At 47.7% G+C, this 21,512-nt stretch overlaps 1 protein-coding gene across 2 annotated transcripts in view; it reads right to left on the bottom strand.

Annotated features, from left to right (window-relative positions):
* The window catches only part of LDLRAD4 (low density lipoprotein receptor class A domain containing 4), a 505,135-nt gene extending 483,931 nt beyond the window's left edge, over window positions 1–21,204 (bottom strand). For both annotated transcript variants that reach the window (XM_006164060.3, XM_027766527.1), the window contains exon 1: window positions 20,990–21,204. The gene's annotated coding sequence lies outside the window, so the exon portion shown is untranslated. The remainder of the gene's footprint in view (window positions 1–20,989) is intronic.
* Between the last annotated feature and the right edge of the window lie 308 nt (window positions 21,205–21,512).

Here is a 21,512-nt window from a genome sequence, read left to right as displayed (position 1 = left end):
CCGGGCGCGTGTGCGTGCGTGCCCAAGATCCCGAGAGGAGAATGGAGGAGAAGGGATTGCGGCGTGACCATCCCCCCTGGGGGGTGGGTTCTCGCTTTCTGTCTCTATGTCTCTCTCTGTCTGTCTGGCGAGCGCACGCGCCCTACAGTGAAAAATCTCTCCAAAAAAAAAAAAAAAAGGTTGTAGAAAATAGAATTAAAGTATGAGTTTATTTCAGTGCAAAAAAGCCTTTAAATCTATGCATGATTTTTTCATAATATAATTTCCATGAACTTTCTAAAGACCCCCTCACACATGCACATGCATACACACACACACGCATGTGTACATGAGTGTGTACACACAAATACACACACGCTATGACCAAACCCTGAGGAAGCACAGGGGAGGAGGGACCTCAGCCCTGGGTGCTGATGCTGTTGGAGTACAACACCTTTCAGTCCAGAGAACCCCCAGAAGGACCAAGGGTATAGGGAGGAAGAGCCCGAGGGAGGGCACCGGCATGTGAGGGGAGAACAGGGTGAAAGGCTTCTTCCACTTCCCTGCCCGCTGACCTGCCAGCCCAGGAGGCTGACACCCACCAGCTGCACCAGGCAAACCTGGGGACACTAGGCTGCTCTGGGAGTGAGCAAAACTGTGACTCTCTCCACAGTGCCTTAGCCACACGTGTGCCCACCTCCATCACCGAAATGAGTCTATGGTTGAGTCTTCTAAAATACTCGTGTCTTTGGATATGAAACATGAGTTTTTCTAGACCCAAGGTCACCTAAAACACAGCAAAGCCAATGAAATATTCATATATTAAACTTATGGATTTCCTTCGTTGGCCACATGGGAGCAGGGCTCCCAACAACTGGTATGGTAGGACTGCACAGGCCTGTATGCCACCAGGATGTCCCCAGACACACCCACTGCAAAAAAAAAAAAAAAAAAAACTGCAGTCCCAGGAACCAGGCCAAGCCCAGTCTTGCTAGGGAGTTAGAGCTGCAGCCTTGGGCTCCAAGGAGTCACACAGCTGACGTAGTCCACGTGGCCAGGCACACCACAGCACACATGCCACAGGGCACACCATGGGGCACCATGCTGCAGGCCTGCCAGCCACAGACTCAGGGCTCCACTCCTCTTGGGGCCTCCGAGGACAGCCAAGACATCTGCGTCCTGCCCCTGCACCCCCAACTCGGTCCACACTGTGTCCAGTGCGGAGCTTTAAAAGGGGAGAGAATGGGAGAATGGGCTGTGAAACACAGCCTTTCTGAGACTATTTAAGGTCTCAGACCGGATGGCTGGCCGAAGCCCCCTTTGGATAACCACTACTTTCATTTGCTCTAAAACTGTACAATCATTAATACCTGTAATTCATTCTGACTAATCAAAATTCATACTAGTTAATTCACTAGCTAATTAGAATTTAAAAGGGTGCTATTGCCATTCAGGCAAGCTCATTTAGGGGCTATTGAAATCCTTATACCAGACGTAGGTGAAAAGGGAGAGCAGAGTCTGTTTAAACTTCTAAGTGGTCCCTTCAATACCCTTTGTTCGCTCAAATCCCTGAGCTCAGTAGGCTAATCTCATTGGATTAGCTGCATTAACATTTCCAGAATCCTCTCCTCTACCACTGGGCCCCCCCACCAGCAAGCTCAGGCCAGGACACAAATGTTCGACCAAATCTGTAGTTAGGAGCAGCGATCTTAATGCCAATACTCCAACCAGAAACCACGGCCCTGCAGCTCCACGGAGCAGGGGCCAGCACCTGTGGGGAATGGGAGGAGTGCGTCTAAGAAACACATGCCCAGGAGTCCAAACTTATAAACATGTATTTCCACACATGAAACACAGGTGCAGTCACCACTCAGGTAATGCCCGGTGTGGGCCCCTCCCTACATCCTACACATGCATACATACAATGAAACATTGTTGTGTTCCACGGCACAATAATCTCCTGACTGAGGCCCAGCATCATCTCAGAGTCTCTCCAGGATCGGAAAAAGGACACACCTTTGGTGCACACCTCACAGAGATCAGAACCCAGGTGGGTGGGGCTCCAAAGTCCATGTTCTCTCCCCTGTGCCATTCTGCCACTCCGTTCCCTGTGTGTACAGTTCCACATTGCACATCTTCTCGCTCGCTCATCCATCTCAGCTTAGCACAGAAATTCAGCATATAAAGTGAGATATAGAAAGTCTTCCTTTCTGTGAACACTAACAGCCCAAATAAAGAATGCTCCAGTTCCATCCAATAACATTTTAAGGACGTCTAGAAAATCATTTAAAAATTGCATAGCATGGAAAGTTCCAATGTCCTTCTAGTTGATCAAAGGGGGCCTACCCACAAGAGATGATGCATAAAGGGGACAAGCCAGACAACAACATGCTTTTGGGAGGTGTCTCCACTTTCACAATAAACCACGCACAGTCATTGGCAATGCTGTCTCCAGTTCCCATGCTGGAAAATAAGACAAGAAAGGCCAGGGCCAGGCAGTGGCACAGTGGTAATGCCATAAAAACCACATAGGAAAGGTCCTTCATTTGCATCCTGGGACCTCCCTGAACACACAGCTCGTGCCCACGATGTAGGCCAGCAGAGACTAGGGGTGCTTGGGGGCCTCTCTCTTTCTATCTGTCTTGGAAGAAATAAATAGAGAAAACCTTTGGGGTGGGGTAAAAAAGGTTAAATTGCTGGATCTGTCCCATGCATAGGTCGCACAGTGATCTGTCGTCTCCCCCCAACCCCACTCCCAGATTCAGGAAAGACAGTATTCTGGGCATTGTTGGCAGAATCAGTAGCTCTCAATAGTTCCTGGAGTTTAGGTGATTTTTCAGAGGAATCATTTGGTGAATAAGGATGAACGAGGAACAGCCCTCATCCCACTGTCCAATTCCCTTCTAAGCAACCTGAGAGTCTGTGACTCTCTGAGGAAGCAGACTTGCTGAGGCCGAGAACCGGGCAGTCAGGGAATTAGCAGGCTCTGCCCCAGCCTGTCATTTTAGAGATGAGATTTTAATGGCACCTGACTTCAGACAAGTTACTCAAATTCTCTAGGCCTTAGTTCCCTTCTCTGCAAAACAGAATGATCATTATACTTCTCAACCCCATTGATGAACTAAGTGGATCAAATTAAATAATAAGTGGAAAGAGCAAGACAATAATGCTACCATGAAAGGGGTTTCTCGGTAGGAAAACTAAGGCTAGAGGTCTTGAGTGACCATACTGCCTGGGAAGGGCGGTCATGTATTAGTGTCTGCCCACTGAAGGAATAGATCTTGAGTTGTTTAGGGACACTGTCACCTGGAGACAGCTGGGAACAAAATCCCATGCTCCATGGATGTCTTCCAACTGCTTTTCTAGTAAGCAGAATCACCCTAGTTTCACTTGGCCCTGGGGCTAGAGTTCAACGATGACCCCTGTCTCTATGTGAGAACAAATCCGGCGTGCCAACCAGTCACTGTCCACAAGTCCACATATGACAGTAGCCTCCCTCAGGACTAAACCAAGAGCTTTAGTGCAAACAGCCCATCCCTTCAGCTCATAGAGACACATCCTGTCAGATCGCCAGAGAAAACAGGCAGGACACAGCAAGACAGGGGTGATACACTTAGTCCGCCCCACCTCAAAACAGACTGCAGCACCACCTTATCTGTGGTCATAGTGATCCTGTCAGCCGGGCCAGTGTCATCACCCTGACCTTCCAGATGAGAGAACAGGACTCAGACTTGCCTAAGGCCACAGCCCTCACACAAGACAGGCTCAGCACATACAGTCCTCTGGCGACTAGGCCAGCGCACTCTGCCCCCACTGGTGCTCTGAGACGATCACCCGCTGCTGACAAGTGGTTCCCAAGTCAGCATCTTCTCCACATCAGTCCTACAAGTGAGTCCTCCAGGAATAACTTTAGACCCACAAAGAGAAAACTAATATTTCAATCACTTGGTTTTCCTTCCCATTAAATGTAAACCTAGCCTTTATTTTCATGCATTATACCTCCCACTGTGACCCATGTACAGAATGTTATAACCTTAACTCCATTTTTTTTAAAGGGTTTTTTTTTTCTTTTATTGGAGAGGCTTTTTTTTGCTATAGGGTGCGTGAGCTCGCCAGAAAGACAGAGAGAGACAGAGAGACAGAAAGTGAGAAATCACCCCCCTGGGGGGTGGCCACACTGCAATCCCTTCTCCTCCATTCTCCTCTCGGGATCTTGGGCACGCATGTACACATGCCCGGTGTGTGTTTAAGCCACCAGGTCCGGGACTCAAACCGCGGTCGACTACGTGGGAGTCCAGTGACATAGCCATTACACTAACTGCTGGTCCCCATTTCTTTTTAAAGTTTCTTTCTGTTTTCCATGAAAGAGAGGGAATGGGAAGCACCCCAACAGGGCCTTCAGGCTGCAATCCACTCCCGGCCTCAGCCAGCCTGGATCATGAGCATACATGCACATACCCAGTGTATACAGAGAGACCTCAGGACTCAAACCAGGGACCTCCTCATGTTGTGTTGCTACTGCACCACCATCTGGACCCTATAACCTTATCTTTAAATTGAGATAGTACCACATTGATGCTAAGCAAGCATATGGAAGAAAGGAGATCAAAACTTTGAGGGGCAAAGAAGAGGGGACTGAACGCATTGCCTCTGAGAGAGATGTCAGTGCTTCTGCAAAAGAAAATGAATTCCAACTGTGATCTGAAAGTATGACACTAAGCAACTTGTACCGGAAACATCTCCATACCGACAGCAAAGACGGAAACCTTCTAGACTCTAAAATAATGTATGCCGAGTCACACACAGGTAAGGATAGGTATGCAGGGGAATCAGAGGTTGCAGAAAGGAGGTTTTTTGATTTTTTTTAATGTTTTCTATTATTAGATTAAAGCTAAATCATGATTTACGGGGGGAAAGATGGAATAGTAATTCTCATGTAACTCTTTCCACATCTAATGAGAAATTCTGCTCTGCGTAGGACTGCCCAGCTCGGCTCAGGGAGCCATGTGGTGCCAGATGGAACCACTCTCTGTAGAGAGTAAACCTCACTATCCCCATAGCAACTTCATCTCTACTTCCAAAATGCTTAAAAAGGCACACATCAAATTGTTTTCCACAATTTTGCAGAAACTGACTTTTTTATTCTACACCCTTAGTAAATCCATTAGCTGGAAATCTTCTCATTATAAAAACAGAAACACATGATCATTGGAGAAAGATGGAGATAGAATGTTTTTAATCACCCTTCACACGGTACTCAAAGAGACCTATTCTAACGTTCTGGTGTATTTCCTCCCAGGCTGTTCCTGGGTGAGGGCTCATGTGCCCATGCCATGAGATTTATAATGGAGATTTATAATGGAGGTGAGAACTAGAGCTAAGCCTGCAAAGCCTGCAAAAACACAACCCCAGCCTGGGGCCAGACCGTGCTGTCCCTCATCTGAGGTGGGATTGCTGATGTGGACTGTGTGTGGGAGGAAGGAGAAATTGACTTGTCTGAGGCCAGTCTCATAGGACAGCATGGGCAGAGGCATGATGAATTATTACACAGGGCCTGGAACCCATCAGGAGAAAGGAATGGCTGTCTTACTTGTCACTGTTTCAAATTTGCATTTTTCAGAGTTCTTTCCCCCTTTTTCCACTAGGTACTTGATTTTCAAGATCCTTGTAGATTTTAAATCCAAGGCAACAAAACTAAACTCAAGACAATGTACCTAATACCAGAATAAAAGCACAGTCAGATGTCTGGAAGATGAGTCACACTTCCAGGTAACAGTCAAACACATAGTCTTCTTTGTAAAGATGGAAAAAAGATTCACAGACCATAATTTTCTCTACTTTGAACTTTTCCTGATCCCAAGAACAGAGGAAAACAGCTCAGGAGAACCAAGGTTATAATAGAGACATCTCGCCTAAAGAGAAAATATCTACATATGATGATGTTAATCAAATTAATCCTTCTGACGATCTTTTACAGCTTGATAAATTTGCTCTAAGCTTATAAATAAATCTAATTCATCCATAATTTATTTAGCTACCAAAGTTAAATTTGGAGAAGAGAGAAGGAAGGCACAAGTCAGTCTGGAGAACAATTGCTTCTCCCGAGTTCTAGTAAGTTGTTTACTTTGTGGGGAGAGGTACAGTAAAATACTAATTTAATGTAGGCGAGTAGAATCCCAATGGGTGGAGTGGGGTGACTGCACTGAAGAACACTGAAAAGTCCCAGCCTTTCCAAGCATACCCCTTTCACCTCTCGGGCTGTACCTTAGCCTTTCCTGCAGGACTTTCTGTTTGCACTGAGGCCAGGCCTGACCCCAGTGACGCTCAGGAGAGCCAGCCCGCACCCACACCTGGCACCCACCCAGGAGGCAGCAGAAGGAGGAGCTCAGCAGCCTGCTCTGCCCCAAGTGCCCAGAGCCTCGCCCAGTTCAGTGAGTCCTGTGGATCTACCCAGGACTACCCAGCGTCTCCAAAGACCAGGACAACCCCAGTTCCCACGTTCAGTAGTTCATGTGACTAACAGTCACATGCAGTAGGGGCTACAGATGCCTCCCTTGGGCTAGGCCAAGCAGGAACAAGACGGCAATAATTTCCACCCCTTGTGTCATAGCATACCACAAAGAAAGTAAGACAGGGCATTGCTAGGCCACAGCCAGAGAAGGCCACCCTGCGAGAGATACCTGACCAGAGGCCCAAGTGAAGCCAGAGTCTCACCCAGGGAGCGCATCAGGCAGGGAAATCATAAAGATCCTCTGGGACAGGAGTGGGACAGGTAAGGAAGCTACAGGGAGGGTGGCCCAACACTGGAGCCCAAGGGTCACTGGGCACAGGACCCGTAGGATCAGGGTCACACAATCACTTGGAGCTGTGTCCACACAAGACTGGAAGGGGTGTGGAAGAAAGAGAATAATTGGTCAGAGGGCTCCTGCAGAAACCCAGGAGAGGACCCACAGAACACTGGTCCTAATGACAGTGAAAAGTGACCAGATTTGGTATGAACTTTGAAGGCAGAACCAACAGGTTCATTCATGCATTGGACTAAGAAAAAGAAACGAAAAGGATTACGATGTATGCTTGAATCACTGGGCAAGTGAGAATGCTAGCTGCTGAAATGGGACAGTGAGACAGTGACAAGCCTGGAGCGGGAAGGGCGTAGGGGGCAGTGAGGGGCAGGCAGGGACCAAGGAGATAGTGAGGGGCAGGCAGGGACCTAGGGAACAGTGAGGGGCAAGAGGGAACCCAGGGGACAGTGAGGGGCAGGTGAGAACAAAAGGCAGAGTAAGGAGCAGGCAGGGACAAAGGGGACAGTGAGGGCCAGTGGGGTGAAAGAGCTTGTTTTTAGAACTGTTAGGGGTTGGGGGTACCTGCAGTAGAGAAACCCAGTAGTCAGCTAAGTGTAAGAACACAGATAATGGAGTCCGGGGCAAGATGCTTCATGTAAACATATTGTACAACTACTGTCAGTACTTGCAACAGAATTCTGCCCCAGGATCTTCAGCTGTGGGTACGAGGGTCTCCGTTCAGAAACCTCCTTCTACTGAGAGCCATTAATCATGGCTGAGAGACCGGCCAGACCTTGTGGGCAGGCATCATTTGGCAGGCTCCATCACAGAAGGAGGGAGGCCACATCCTCAAAGATACCCATCTAGAGCAGGGTGGTGTAAAACAGCACCAGAAACAGCGACAAAACTGTCTCGGAATGAAGGACATTTCAAATAAACGGGCGCTGGGTTCTTCGGCCCACTGTTACGCACAGCTCTGATATTCTTTTCCGGGCTGTGCTAGGCGGTCCGCTCTGACAACCCTAAGGGAAAGCCAGCAGGGTCCCTTGATGTCTTCCACATCCTCGCGGCTGTAAACAAGTAAACGAACAGACTAGATCTCAGTTACCACTAGAGTGCCTGATGGCAGACAGTGTATCTGAACAGTACAGAAGACACTAGACGGCCGTCTTGGCAGCCTGTCTCATTTCTAAGCAAGCACAAAGAGCACATTTCATTAGCAGCTTCCTTCAGGGCAGACACCTTCAACAGAGACTAAGCCATTTTATTAAACAGTCTACACCTAACACGCTGTGTGTAACTACAAGCGGGCCTCTCTGCCATAGTTATTTAGTACTTATTGATCACACAAACTAATTACCAGAGATCAGAAAGCACTTCATTTGCCACCGAAGCTATTGAACGGTTACCTACAGCCCTGGGAGTGAGAACACTCACTCCAGTTCTCTGTGGAGACCAGGAGGGACCAAACTGGGAAAGCCCGCAGACACTGCAGCCTTCTGTCTCTTTATTATCAGTTCTGGATACAGAGCTGGGCTCACTGCGAGCTCCCAGCACTGGTCCTGGGGCTATGCCCCAGACAGCACGTGCAGCTCCAATGCACAGTTTCAAGACAACAGTTAGTTAGAGGCAGCTTTCCCTAGGGCGGGGGGCAGAAAACTGCAAAGCAAGTGTGAACGGCGGCTGAATGACTTCCACTTGGAATACAAGAAGGGGATCAGAATACTTGGCAACGAAGGCGAAGAGCCAGTCGCACACAACAGAAAATCGCTGAGCAGGGGAAAGGATACAGCAAGAGAGGTAAGGGAGCAGCTCCCGAGCCCACTGAGGAGGCACCGGACCAAGGACCACACCAGCAAGCCGACGTATTCCACAATCTGGGCAAAAGGGTAGGATGGGGATGATGGCTATTTTGCTAAAAGAGGAGAGACAGAAATAAAGTCACCTTGCATCCACAACGGAACAAATCCTGCCAAAACAAAACCCAAAACGATATCAAGAAAAAAGAAGGACGAGGGGGCTGGATGGTCACGCAGCCATCATGCAGGCTCCTCGAGGCTGACTCACATGGGAAGGTCTAGGGTTCACGTCCAGAGACTTCCCTGTACATGCCAGGTGAGTGCATGCCTGTGGTCTAGGCTGGCTGCAGCTGCAGGTGGATCATGCCATGTCTCTCTTTCTCATGAATGAAAGGAAAAAAACTTTTTAAAAAGAAGCATAGGCTATAGGTGGAGGTCAGAGGTGAGCTGACATAGACAGAAGGGGCTGTACGGGAGCAACCACCATGGCAGTCAAGCGTTATGTTTGTCAGAACCTGCAACACTTTCCTAAGTGCCACAAAGAGTCCCTCAGCAAACATTCCCTTCACACGGAGGGAAGACAAGAGCAGGTGCCTGCATTCACCCAGCCTGCGCTGAGAGCTTCTCTGCAGCAACATTTCTGCTCTGCACAAGCTTCCAGCAGAGGACTTCACACTGCTCCTACTTATACTTTCAAATTCGGTTTCTAGTGCTTTACTTCCACCTCTCAAAATCACATCGACAGGGTACCCACCCAGCCACCAAGCTGCAAGGCCCTGGCCCCATGACCTTCAGAAAACATCCTGCCATATGGCTTGGACATTGACAGGTCATTGCTTTGCAATTAGGATTCACACATTAAAATAAAATAAATTCTGACCTGAATTCCACATTCAGCTAATAGTCACATTAGAAAAGAAGAAACAAATCTATTAATTATACTTCTACGTACATTTCATTATTTGTTCCTTAAAGCCAGGAACATGAAATTAGATGTTATCTGTGAAAAGCTTTTAAAAACTTACAAATGTTTTGCAAATAGAAGGCAATATTATTCCCATATGAAAGTGATAAACTTGGCTTCCTGGGGTGAACCGCATAGAATACGAAATTTAGGGCCAGGTGGTGGTACAACTAGGCCCACAGGAGAAGGTCCTGGGTTCACATCCTAGGTACTCCCTGTGCACACCTGGGCACACACGAGTGCCTGTCATCCTGCTCTCTGAGACTGGGTGGATTATGGGTGTGAGGACCCCTTTGGGGATGCCTGTCCACTTCTCTCTCTTTCCTGCCGTCTCCTCTCATAGAAGGAAGGGAGCGAGGGAGCAAGGAAGGAAGGAAGGAAGGAAGGAAGGAAGGAAGGAAGGAAAGAAAGAAGAAAGAAAAAAGAAAGAAAGAAGAGAGAGAGAGAGAGAGAGGGAGGGAGGGAGGGAGGGAGGAAGAAATTTTAAAAAAGAAATGTAAGGCTAGCCAGTAGCAGGGTAATTAAGGAGGTTAGATCTCACATGTCTTTTTATCTTTGTACCCCACTGACTAATGCTTGGATGCTCCAGAAGAAGAGGACAGGAGAAAAGGAGAAAGAAAGGAAGAAATGAGGGAGACACCACAGCTTCTCACCCTTTGGGCCCAGCAGCCTCACTCTCCCCAAGTATAAAACCTTTCTACATACTTCACAAGCACCTTCTTACCCTGAGACTTGATTATAGACGTGCACTTAAGCTTATAAACTGCTCTAGTTTTCTAGTTGCTCCCCATAAGCATATTCTACCTTGTCCTTAGTCTCTTAAGTCCACAAAGGACAGGAACTGGGTCTCTGATCATGCCAAGGTTGGGCGGGCATCTCACAAATACTTATGTATTTGACTTAAGAGCTGTATTTACTGAGCACTCGCTATAGCAGATGGCCTTTTTTAACGGGTTTACACATGTATTATCTAATTTAATCCTTTCAAAAGCTCAAGGGGGCCCATGGTGATGTGAGTGGTAGCAGGCTGGACTGTGATGCTGGAAGCCACATGGCAACCACAGTTCAAATTCCCTGTCCAGCCAGCCTGAAACACACTGACCACACATGCAAGTGCCCATGATCCAACACGCTAGAGGGAAGAGGAAGGGGATCACAGCATAACCAGACTCTGTGATGGCCGTCCCACAACCCTGCCATGGGTACACATGCATTGTATCATGAATAGAGAGAAAAAAAAATCCGAAGGAATGGGCCGATAGTTATTTTAAAGAAGAACGAACTGAGGCATAAAGAACTGATGACTTTCTTGAAGTCACAACAGCCTCCAAGGGGGCAGCAGGACAGGAGGCCGGGGAGACAGCTAGGAATGACAAACTAAAGCAACCCATGGGAAGGAAGCCAGGGGCCTCACAAATTACCCTGCGGCTGCTGCTGCACAGGCCCATGTTTAAGCCCCGGCATTTCCTCGATGGGTCAAGCGAGGGCAGCCCCCCTGTGTGCAGATGGCAGAGTGGGAGTCACCCCTTCAGGCACATACATGTGCCCCTCTATTTAAAATCCAATATATAAACGATGCGTTAACTATCAAAGGGCAAGGAGTCACATCACAAAACAGTGCACTAAGAGTTCCATTAAATAACAAATGTTTCACTTCCATTGAACGTTCAACTGTACTTATCAGAAGAAATATATAATGATTTTTCTGGACTAAATTTACTACATGTAGCTAGTTGTAACTGTATGCATAAAATAGGTAATATTTTTACATTATTCTTTTTTTAATTTATATATTTTATATTATTCATACATGAAATCGCTATACATCATTTAGATTGTGAAGAGACTTTACCCAGCATGCACCTCAGCTAAGACCACCATACACATCCTCGTCAACAGATAATAAACCTTATCTGTGTTCCGCGAGTGTCAATGAAGAAAATTTTAATCCCAGGACCTCTGTTTAGATGTATATAAAAAAATTAAAATTAAAAATTAAAAAATCTCATATTTAAACACCAATAGAACAAAAGCTAAGTATTTTAAGGGTGCAAGAATTATCTTAACAGCTGAAGTAGCAGAAAAACAAATGCTCGAGCCAACCACCTCCAACGTGACCTGTAGGCTGTGTGTCCCAAAGGCCCCCTGTCCCCACTAGAAAAGCTTTGCGACATTTTACCAATGTGCAGCCTGAGCAAGCCAAATAGCAAGGTCAAATCAAACAAGCAAGTCAGCCCCACAAGAATCAGCTAGCTTTGAACAACCTCAATGTCCTAAAATGGGTTTTAAAAATTAACATGAAACCAGCAGATGGCATAATGGTTATGTTGCTGGACTCCTACAGAGTTGACTACGGTTCAAGTCCTGGACCCAGAGACTTAAAACTCATGCCAGGAGCGTGTGCATGCATGCCCAAAATTCTGAGAAGAGAATGAGAATGGAGGACAATAGGTTGTGGCATGGCCCTCCCCCACAGAGGGTGATTTCTCGCTTTCTGTCTCTCTGTCTCTCTGGTGAGTGCATGCGCCCTATAGCAAAATCTCTCTGAAAAAAATTAATACAGCCTATACGACCTAGCCTAGGTGCCACAGTTGGCAGAATGCTGGACTGCAGTGCTGCAAGACATACAGCCAGCCATGGACTCAGATCCCAAACATGCCAGGCATCTAAGATCCTGAGGAGCAGGAAGGCTCTGGGGAAAGAGGACAGTGGCTTGATTAAAACCTGTCAAGGATACCTCTCCCTCTCTTCCTCTTTCTCTCTCTCTCTGTGTGGACACACATGTTCTATCATAACAATAAAAATAACATAATTATAGTATAGGATATTAAGCAGTCATTGGGCAGGGGATTTTTGGAGAATTCTTGAATTACATGAGAAAATGGTCATGACAAAAGTTTTTCAAAAGGTATATGAGCTCAGGACCAGCAGCTAGTGTAATTGTTATGTCACTGAAATCCCACGTGATCCACTGTGATTTGAGTGTTGGACCCAGTGACTTAAAACTCAAACTAGGCGCATGTGGGTGCGTGCGTGTCCAAGATCCCAAGAGGAGAATGGGGGAAAAGAGGCTGCAGCATGGCCATCCCCCTGGTGAGTGATTTCCTGCTTTCTGTTTCTCTCTCTCTCCAGCAAGCACACTCGCCCTATAGGAAAACTCTCTAAAAAAGAGAGAAAAAAGTATATAAGCTCTATACATGATTTTATAACTAATCAATTCAATGCTATACATGATCTTTTTTGTTTTTAAGAGAGAGAGATTTTTGCTATAGGGCATGTGCACTAGCCAGAGAGATAAAGACAGAGAGACAGAAAGCAAGAAATCACCTCCCAGGGGAGATGGCCATGCCACAATCCCTTCTCCTCCATTCTCCTCTTGGAATTTTGGGCATGCACGTACACACGCCAGGCATGAGTTTTAAGCCACTGGGTCCAGGACTCGAACCACAGTCGGCTATGTGGGAGTCCAGCAATGCAACCATTAGGCCATCTGCTGGTCTCCCTATACATGATCTTATAATCAATCATTCAAAGGCCTAGAAAGAATCTACTAAACTGTTAACACTGATCATCTCTAGACATAATTGATGGTATTTTTAGTCATCTTTATTTTCTTGTTCGTTGCTTTCCCTATTTCCTAATTATTTTCAATATGTATATAATCAAGAAAACTTTACTTCTCCCACAGATGCTGCCAGGTCGCAAGTCCTGGTGTCAACTGTGCATGGGAGCTACGTGCTATGGAGACAGAGGACAGAGCCCAGACCAGGAGAGTCACTACAGAGACTTCATCCCCTCAACCACCGCTTGTCCAGCTCCATCACATGCCATAAAGGCTCCCTGCCATGTGTGCGCACCAGTCATGCCAGCTGCCAGAGGCCCTTGGAAGCCCCTTCTGTGTGTGAGGTCAGGAGCTGTGACCCATTCCCTTTCCTGCCCTGTTGCCCTGGGAAGGTTTGCAAAGAGCCCAATGTCTGTCTTGCCAATTATATGTGCATTTCTTGGGAACTTGCTCTAGGTCCCATAATCCTGAACGCTTAGTATGTCCAAGATGGGCAATATTTCACAGGAAGTACACATCAATATGAGTGGTTGAGTAATCTATTCTCACATAAAGCAAAATAGAGACTGTTATGGAAAGGATTTCTTTTTTTTTTTTAAGTGTAAGAGTCAAAGGAAAACAGGAACTATAGCATTCCTATACTGGGATGAACTGGAACTGGAACCTTCTGAGCAGAGACAACTGAAGAGGGATTTTTCCAGTCTCATCCTCACGCCCTGGTGTGTGCTTCAGTTTCCTCTAGAAAACTGAGGCTCTTGACACAGACAAGACGGGCAGAAAACAGAGATGAGAAATCACCATCCAAGGAACCAGCAGGTGGTGTAGCAGTTATATCGCTGAACTCCCATATGGCCAATGCCAATCGAGTTCCAGACCCAGTGGCTTCAAACTCCTACCGGGAGCACGTGCATGTGTGCCCAAAGTCCCAGAGGAGAACGAAGGAGAAGCGACTGCCATGTGGCCATTCTCCCCAGAGAAAGAGTTCTCATTTTCTGTCTCTATGTCTCTCCAGTGAGAACACACACCCTATAGCAAAAATCTCTCAAAAAATTAAAAAAAAAAAAGGGAACCAGCAGTTAGCGTAATGGCTATGTTGCTGGACTCCCATGTAGTCAACTGCGGTTTGCGTCCCGGACCTGGTGGCTTAAAACTCACGCTGGGCGCGTGTGTGTGCATGCCCAAGATCCCGAGAGGAGAATGGAGGAGAAGGGATTGTGGCGTGACCATCCCCCTTGGGGGGTGATTTCTCACTTTCTGTCTCTATGTCTTTCTCTGTCTGTCTGGCGAGCGCACGCGCCCTGTAGTGAAAACCTCTTCAAAAAAAAAAAAAAAAGAAAGAAGAAATCACAATCCAGGTGCTGAGAGGTAGACAGTGGTGCAGCAATAAACATAACACTCAGTGAGGCCATCCACATGGGAAAGTTCCAAGTTCAAGTCAGGAGAACTCCTTAAGTACACCCAGCATGTGTGTACCCATGACCTAAGGCAGGCTGAGGTTGAATCAGGGCATCAAGACCCTGGGGGTGCTCTCTCTCCCTCTCTCTCTCTCTCTCTCTCCCTCTCTCTGAAGAAATAAACATGTAGGGAACCAGCAGTTAGTGTAATGGCTATGTCACTGGACTCCCACGTAGTCGACCGTGGTTCACGTCCTGGACCCGGTGGCTTAAAACTCACGCCGAGTGCGTGTGCGTGCATGCCCAAGATCCTGAGAGGAGAATGGAGGAGAAGGGATTGCGGCGTGACCATCCCCCCTAGGGGGTGATTTCTTGCTTTCTGTCTCCATGTCTCTCTCTGTCTGGCGAGCGCACGCGCCCTATAGTGAAAACTTCTCCAAAAAAAAAAAAAAAAAGAAAAGAAATAAACATGTAAACTGTTCTATTTTTTTAATTTTGCCAGAGGATGCACAGCTGGAGACCTAACCATCATTAGCCAACACCCACCATGGGAAATGGTCACAATGCAATCCTTTGTTCTCCATTTCTCCCTCTTTTCGAGATTTTGGGCACACACACACACACACACACACGGGTGCCTGGAGTGTTTCTCAAGCCATAAGGTCCGGGACTAAAACTACATAGTCAGCCATGTGGAATCCAGCCACCTTAGCCACCAGATCATGTCTGGACCTCAACAGGTGAACTTAAAGAAACAATAGCAGGGACCAGCAGTTAGCGTAATGGCTATGTCGCTGGACTCCCACGTAGTCGACCGTGGTTCAAGTCCCGGACCCGGTGGCTTAAACTCACGCCGGGCGCGTGTGCGTGCGTGCCCAAGATCCCGAGAGGAGAATGGAGGAGAAGGGATTGCGACGTGACCATCCCCCCTGGGAGGTGATTTCTCGCTTTCTGTCTCTCTGTCTCTCTCTGTCTGTCTGGCGAGCGCACATGCCCTATAGCAAAAACCTCTCAAAAAATAAATAAATAAATAAATAAATAAAAATAAAAAATAAAAAAAAAAAGAAAGAATAGCAGGGAAGCCAGGGCAGAGAATATTGAACAGGGCCACTAGGAGAGGCAGGAAGAAAGGAGTGCTGAGCCTGCTGGTTGGGATCTGAACAGAGACAAGGAAGAAATGTCACCATTTCCCTTCACCTAGCTGGTGAGTGAGCCCTGAGCAAGGATTCCTGAGCTGCTTCAAGAGGTCCCAGTCTTGGGAACCAGCAGTTAGCGTAATGGCTATGTCGCTGGACTCCCACGTAGTCGACCGCAGTTCACGTCCCAGACCTGGTGGCTTAAAACACGCCGGGCGCGTGTGCGTGCATGCCCAAGATCCCGAGAGGAGAATGGAGGAGAAGGGATTGCGACGTGACCATCCCCCCTGGGAGGTGATTTCTCGCTTTCTGTCTCTATGTCTCTCTCTGTCTGTCTGGCGAGCACACACGCCCTATAGTGAAAACCTCTCCAAAAAAAAAAAAAGAGGTCCCAGAGTCCAAGCTCAGATCCTGGAGCCAAGACTGCCTGTGCTGGTCACAGCCTTTATTCAAAAGTTAGGTGATTTGGGGCAACTTCTTGACTTCTTGCCCAGTCTGTGAAATGGGAATGGCAGCTGTATCTATGTCACAGGGCTGCTGCGAAGATTAAAGTCGTTAATGCTCAAACAGCACTAAGAACGGAGCCAGGCATGGCGGAAATGCAATGCAAGTGTCTGGAACTGCTGCTGCTATTATCCAACAAGTGCCGGGGTGGAGGCAGTCCAGGCAGAGGGCAGGGAGGCCTTCGGAAAGCAGCCTGGCTTGCTGCTACAGCAGTCTCTCCAGATCCTTCCTTCGGAAGCAGTGAAATTATACTATGGAAATTCCCGCCCTGACTGTGTGCACAGGTTGCCGGCCCCTGGGGCCACAGACAATGAGAACAATGCCTGGCTGTGCCTCCAAGAGCCACAGAGGGCCCAGCCCATTTCTGGAGAATAGTGGTCGGCCAGCACACAGGAACCGGGAGGCAGGGCAGGAAGCCTGGCATGTTGTAACCCTAGAGGCAGGAAGTCCACGCACACCTACACAGAGGGTCCTCGCCACACCTGATGGGGAGGAATGGCTAGCCAGGGCGGGTGGACGGATTCTTTCCTCTTCCAGTTTTCTTTGAAGAGTAACTGTAAGGCTATCTAGGATCGGTGTAGATGAGGACACAGGCCTATTCCTCACGCCCACCCAATTCCTGACCTTAACATCAGCCAAGGACTCTAGGGCCCAAGTCCTGTCTGCAAAGAGAGGAGCAAATCATTTGGCAGGGGCCCCACATGTGAGGTGGCTTTGTAATATGAGCAGTGTGTCCACTAACAACCAGCGCAGTACCATTAAGTTCATTACACCTGTCACTCTGCCAGCTGGGTCTCCAAACTGTCCGCGATGAAAGTACATTATACCCAAGGAGTGCCACCCACCCCTTCCCAGGGCAGCACACACTTATCTCCCGCAGACAATTTGTTCTCCGTGTCTGCACCTGCAGAAAGAACACAACTGTAAACAGCTTGAGACTTGGCTTTGAGACACGGTGCGCTCTGAGCAGCTGAGAACAAAGTTTAGGTCTCCTGGGAAGATATCTAGGTGCCAATACTCCCTGGTGCGGAAGAAGAATGTGGGTGTGGATGAGAGGAGGAGGGAGAGGGACAGTAAAAGGGGTGGAGCAGCCCAGCAAAATAAAGGACACAGAGTTGCTACGTGGACTCTACTGCCCTGCGGCACAGCCAAAAATAAAAGTGAGAGACACACCCTTTTCATTTCCAAACCAAGTCACAGCGTTTCTAGGCGGCAGGCGGAAGCCCTCCTCGCAGCTGCACAGACACCAGGCCCCCCATGAGCAGCGCCCAGCCGGCCTGGGGCTGCAGAGTGCTTTGCAGTGCAAGCGTGTTGCAGACAGCGGTAATTTATTTATCCCTGTCATGTAACATTAACAATCTGTCTGGAGCTTGGCAAGCACCAACTTGCACTGTCATATAAACTGTCTGACAAACTTAAAGTTTCGTAAATGCTTCTCTTTTTTCCAGCAGACAATAAAGCATCCTAAAAAAATTAAAAATTGTCATCTTTTCTGTTCCTTTTCTCTCTTCCTTTTCCAAAAAAAAAAAAAAAGGAAGAGAAAGAAAGAAAACCAACAACAAAAGAACCCATGCAAACAGAAATGATCCCTCAGCAGGACTCTTAACCTTCAAAGTCTCAACATTTTTCCAATGCCAAGTAAATGAGTAAATAAATGAATGGGGAGGGGGAAGTGACATTGTGGGGGTCAGTTGTGAGGGGGGTACAGAGCAAAACCTGCAAAACAAAAGTACAGTCATTAAAAATTAATAAAGGGTGTGGACATCCAGCCCCCACCCCCTTCTGCTCATGGGGATTTGAGCCAGACATTCTGCATCCTCATTAAGTGGAGTCTGGCAGCCTGCCTGAGTTTTAGTGGGTTCTGGGAATGCCAATATATTAACCAGAGGACTTTCTGCATACCCTTTAGAGTTTTTATTCTAGAAAAGTCAACCATTTGGCACAGTGCAGCCTTATTTTTGTCCGGGAAAGCTCTCAGCTGCCAATCAAGGGAGAAATTATAGCTATGTTCTTCGTAATTTCCAAGGCCTATCTGGAAAACAAGCTTGGTGGAAAGAAAAGTCCTCACAAAAACAGCTCAAAAGGCCAAAGTACCATTTTTAGTGGAAATTCAAAGAAACGCAATCCATACTTAAATCACACGGATATGTGACAACACAGACGTTATTCTCACATACTCCTGTTTTAAAGAAAGAAACGATATTAATTGGAAATTTGAACCCGATATTTCTGTAGCAACTAATAATACAGGTGCGTATTGGTTTCCTTTAGTTGCAGAACAAGGAAGCCAAAAACTGCCATAAAAAAAGTATCTCCCTAAAAAGTAGAGATAAAATGTGTGCCTTTCATTTTCAAATAGTAGGCAGAACCTTTACATTCCTATTTTAAAACTTAAGATTCACCTTTCATGCACACCCATAATATAGGTCAAGATGTAATTCTAGACTAACACGGCCCATGTCGGCACAAAGTCATCTTGACATCAGAAAATAATGGCTTCCAGGAGATTTTTCTGAGACCTATAAAAAGGAAGGAACAGAGGGGGGGGGAGAGAGAGAGAGAGAGAGGAAGAAGCAGAAGTGAAGCATAAAACAAAAAAAGAGCAAGTTAGGGCTCTGAGGCAACTTTGCTCCTATTTAATAACCATAAGCCTGTATAGATTATGCTAAAGATTTCTAAACATATTTCTAGGTTAGAATGGTTTGCTCTTCTTTCACAGCTACTGCTTCTTGAGTTTCTTTATTCTCTAGTAACTCTTACCCCATAGGACAGATATATCACAGAACTCCGTAAGCCTAAATTCAGAAGAAAGATGGGAAAAAAAAAAAAAAAAGGCAAGAGCTGCCAGAAAGATCTGACCGGTCTCCAACTGCCAGGATTGTATTCCTGCCCCAGGCACTGAGGTGGTTTGGATCTTACATGATCACACAGAGCAATCAATACCCCCCCACACACACACAGACACACACAGACACACACCACCACCACCACCACAAGGTGACTTTAAGCTGGGCAAATGCTAAGGGACTCAGAGCTCAGGAGTCTCTATATGATAGCCAGTCAGAAACTGCCACAGGAGGCAAAGAGTCACCCTCCCCAGCCAGGCTAGGCAGTTACCTCTCCAGCAGCCCAGATAAAAAACAGACAGCGCCCCATGAGTACAAGGCTGCTCTGCCAGGCTGCTAAGTCAACCAAGACTACAGCAAGTCCCAAATTGTAAACACCTCTGCAGACGGGTCCTTGCTCTCAGCGCGCCAGGCAAGAAAACTATTCTTAGAACACTGTTAGCAGTTGGGGGGAAATAAATATTTGTCTATGTATGTATATACTCTGGCAGGGGTGGGGGTAGGAAAAGGACTGTTGGATCTCAAATGATGTGCCAACAAATTGGCACAAAACCCCTTAATAAGCAGCTGGCACTGGCTGGGTTCCACTGCAGTATTGTGGTCATGCAAACCGAGCCCCTGAGAGGATTCAAGAGACAGCCCTAAAAATCTGCTGGGAAGTCTTCTCCAACATAAATATAAACCTACACGAACTAGAACCATGGCCAACGGCAGCAGGCTGTTCCAAGGGTAACAGCAGACTGCTAAGAAATTAGAGAGGTCTTTTAAAACAAGGGAGGAAGGTAGCTACAATTCCATTACAGCAAATCCCTTACTGGCATTTACAGTCTCGGCCCTAATTCCTAACAGTGTGCTCAATGTCAATAGCAAAGTGAAGCTCTTAAAAGAATTAAGCTTTCAAAGATCATGAGGAATTTACCTCCATGTTTTAAAAAGCTCCACTTTGCAAGGGCCATCAAATGACATTTTAAGGGTGGATAGGAAACCAAATATTATAATTCAATAAATGTATTATACATGGGTAATATTCAGATCCACTTATTTGTCTACTGACTCAATTTTGACACTATGATCCTTTACTGTATACAAAGACTGTATTCCAAGAGAATTGTGCAGAGTACAAAGGGGGATTTACAGATGCCCGTAGACTCAATTAGTTCTAAATGCTCATATACAAAAGGAAAGGCATGGCTTGATGCTATGGCAGTTTCTCCCTGCAGACTTTACAGAACCTTCCCTGTAATTCAATACTCAGTCGTGAACCTCCAGAGACAAGGTAGCCAAACTGGCAGAATGAGCCATTTTTAAAGGGACGTTTCTCAGCACCAGCCCTGAGGGGAGGGGCCAACCTCCTTGCCAGCCACAGGACCCTGTCCTCAGAGCCAGCACTACCGACCACCCCTCCCCACCTCCACTGCAAGTCCACCAGCCTTCCGTACAGCTACTCTCACCTCACAGCGCACAATGCCTGCAGAGTGGGTCACCAATAACACTTCTCACATCCTAATTAACATTTACAAAGCAGCACCGAACCCCACCTTAAGGGAGGGGTCCAAGCTCGGGGAGAGGCCAAAATGATTAGAAAGAATAGAAAAAGAGAAGGGAATAGACGGGACACGGAGGGACATGGAAGCAAATCAAAATGATCCAATTCTAGTTAATTAGAAGTGTCTTTGGGGAAAACAGAAATTACGCTAGTTTGTGTGGTCATTGCCACTCAACAATCCTTCCTATGCCTGCTTAGGAGCGAGGAAGCTCACTCGCTTTAAGGAGTTTCTCGCGGTCTAGCCAACGTGGCTCCCCGCCAGGTAACCCGGGAACCCGGGCGCTCACGGATGCACCTTCTCCAGGTGCTGCCCACCCACCACGCGTCCCCGTCGCCCTGAAAAACCTCTGCCTGGTCGGAAAGCCTCCTCTTTTTTCAATGAAAAAGAAAAAAAGTTTAAAAACAAGCAAATGCCCTCAGTCTCACCACAGCGAATTAACCTAAAGAGCCCACTGTCTTCCACCAGCGTATACTCACAGGGCGCGCCCCCAGCCCCAACCCCGGCGGCGCACAGGGCAGGGGGTCCCGAGGAAGCCTCCTCGCGGCTGTCCAGGGCAGACCCCACAACAAAGGCAAGTGCCGGGCCAAGCTGGGTGCTCCTCGTTTCCTGTTTATTCCACCGTGAGGGTCAAAGAGAAATCCAACACACGCCTGCTTCCTCCCGGGCTCAGAGACCCAGCCTGAGTGTAACAGCAATCGCCGGAGACAATCGACCCCCCAGCCAATGCCGGGAGCTCCGGGCGGCCCCGCGACCGACGTCAACGCGCGCGGGCGACCCGGGGAGACGCCGGATGAAGCGGGACCGAGGGGCCAGGGGGCCAGCGAATGCGGGGGCGCTGGGTGCTGGATGCCGGGCGCAGGGCTGCGTGGGGCGGCCGCTCGCGCCCCTCCTCCTCCCCGCAAACTCCCGGCAGTGACCTGCGCTAGCTCCCGCTCCCCGCTGACCTCCGGTCCCCCCGCCCGCAGTGGGCTGCTGAGCGGCCTGAGAGACCCGACACAG

The sequence above is a fragment of the Tupaia chinensis genome, unplaced genomic scaffold (assembly GCF_000334495.1).
Source record: "Tupaia chinensis unplaced genomic scaffold, TupChi_1.0 Scaffold143584_1, whole genome shotgun sequence".
Taxonomy (NCBI): Eukaryota; Metazoa; Chordata; class Mammalia; order Scandentia; family Tupaiidae; genus Tupaia; species Tupaia belangeri.
Note: the sequence above shows the minus strand (reverse complement) of the source record. Positions and strands in the feature narration are given on the sequence as shown.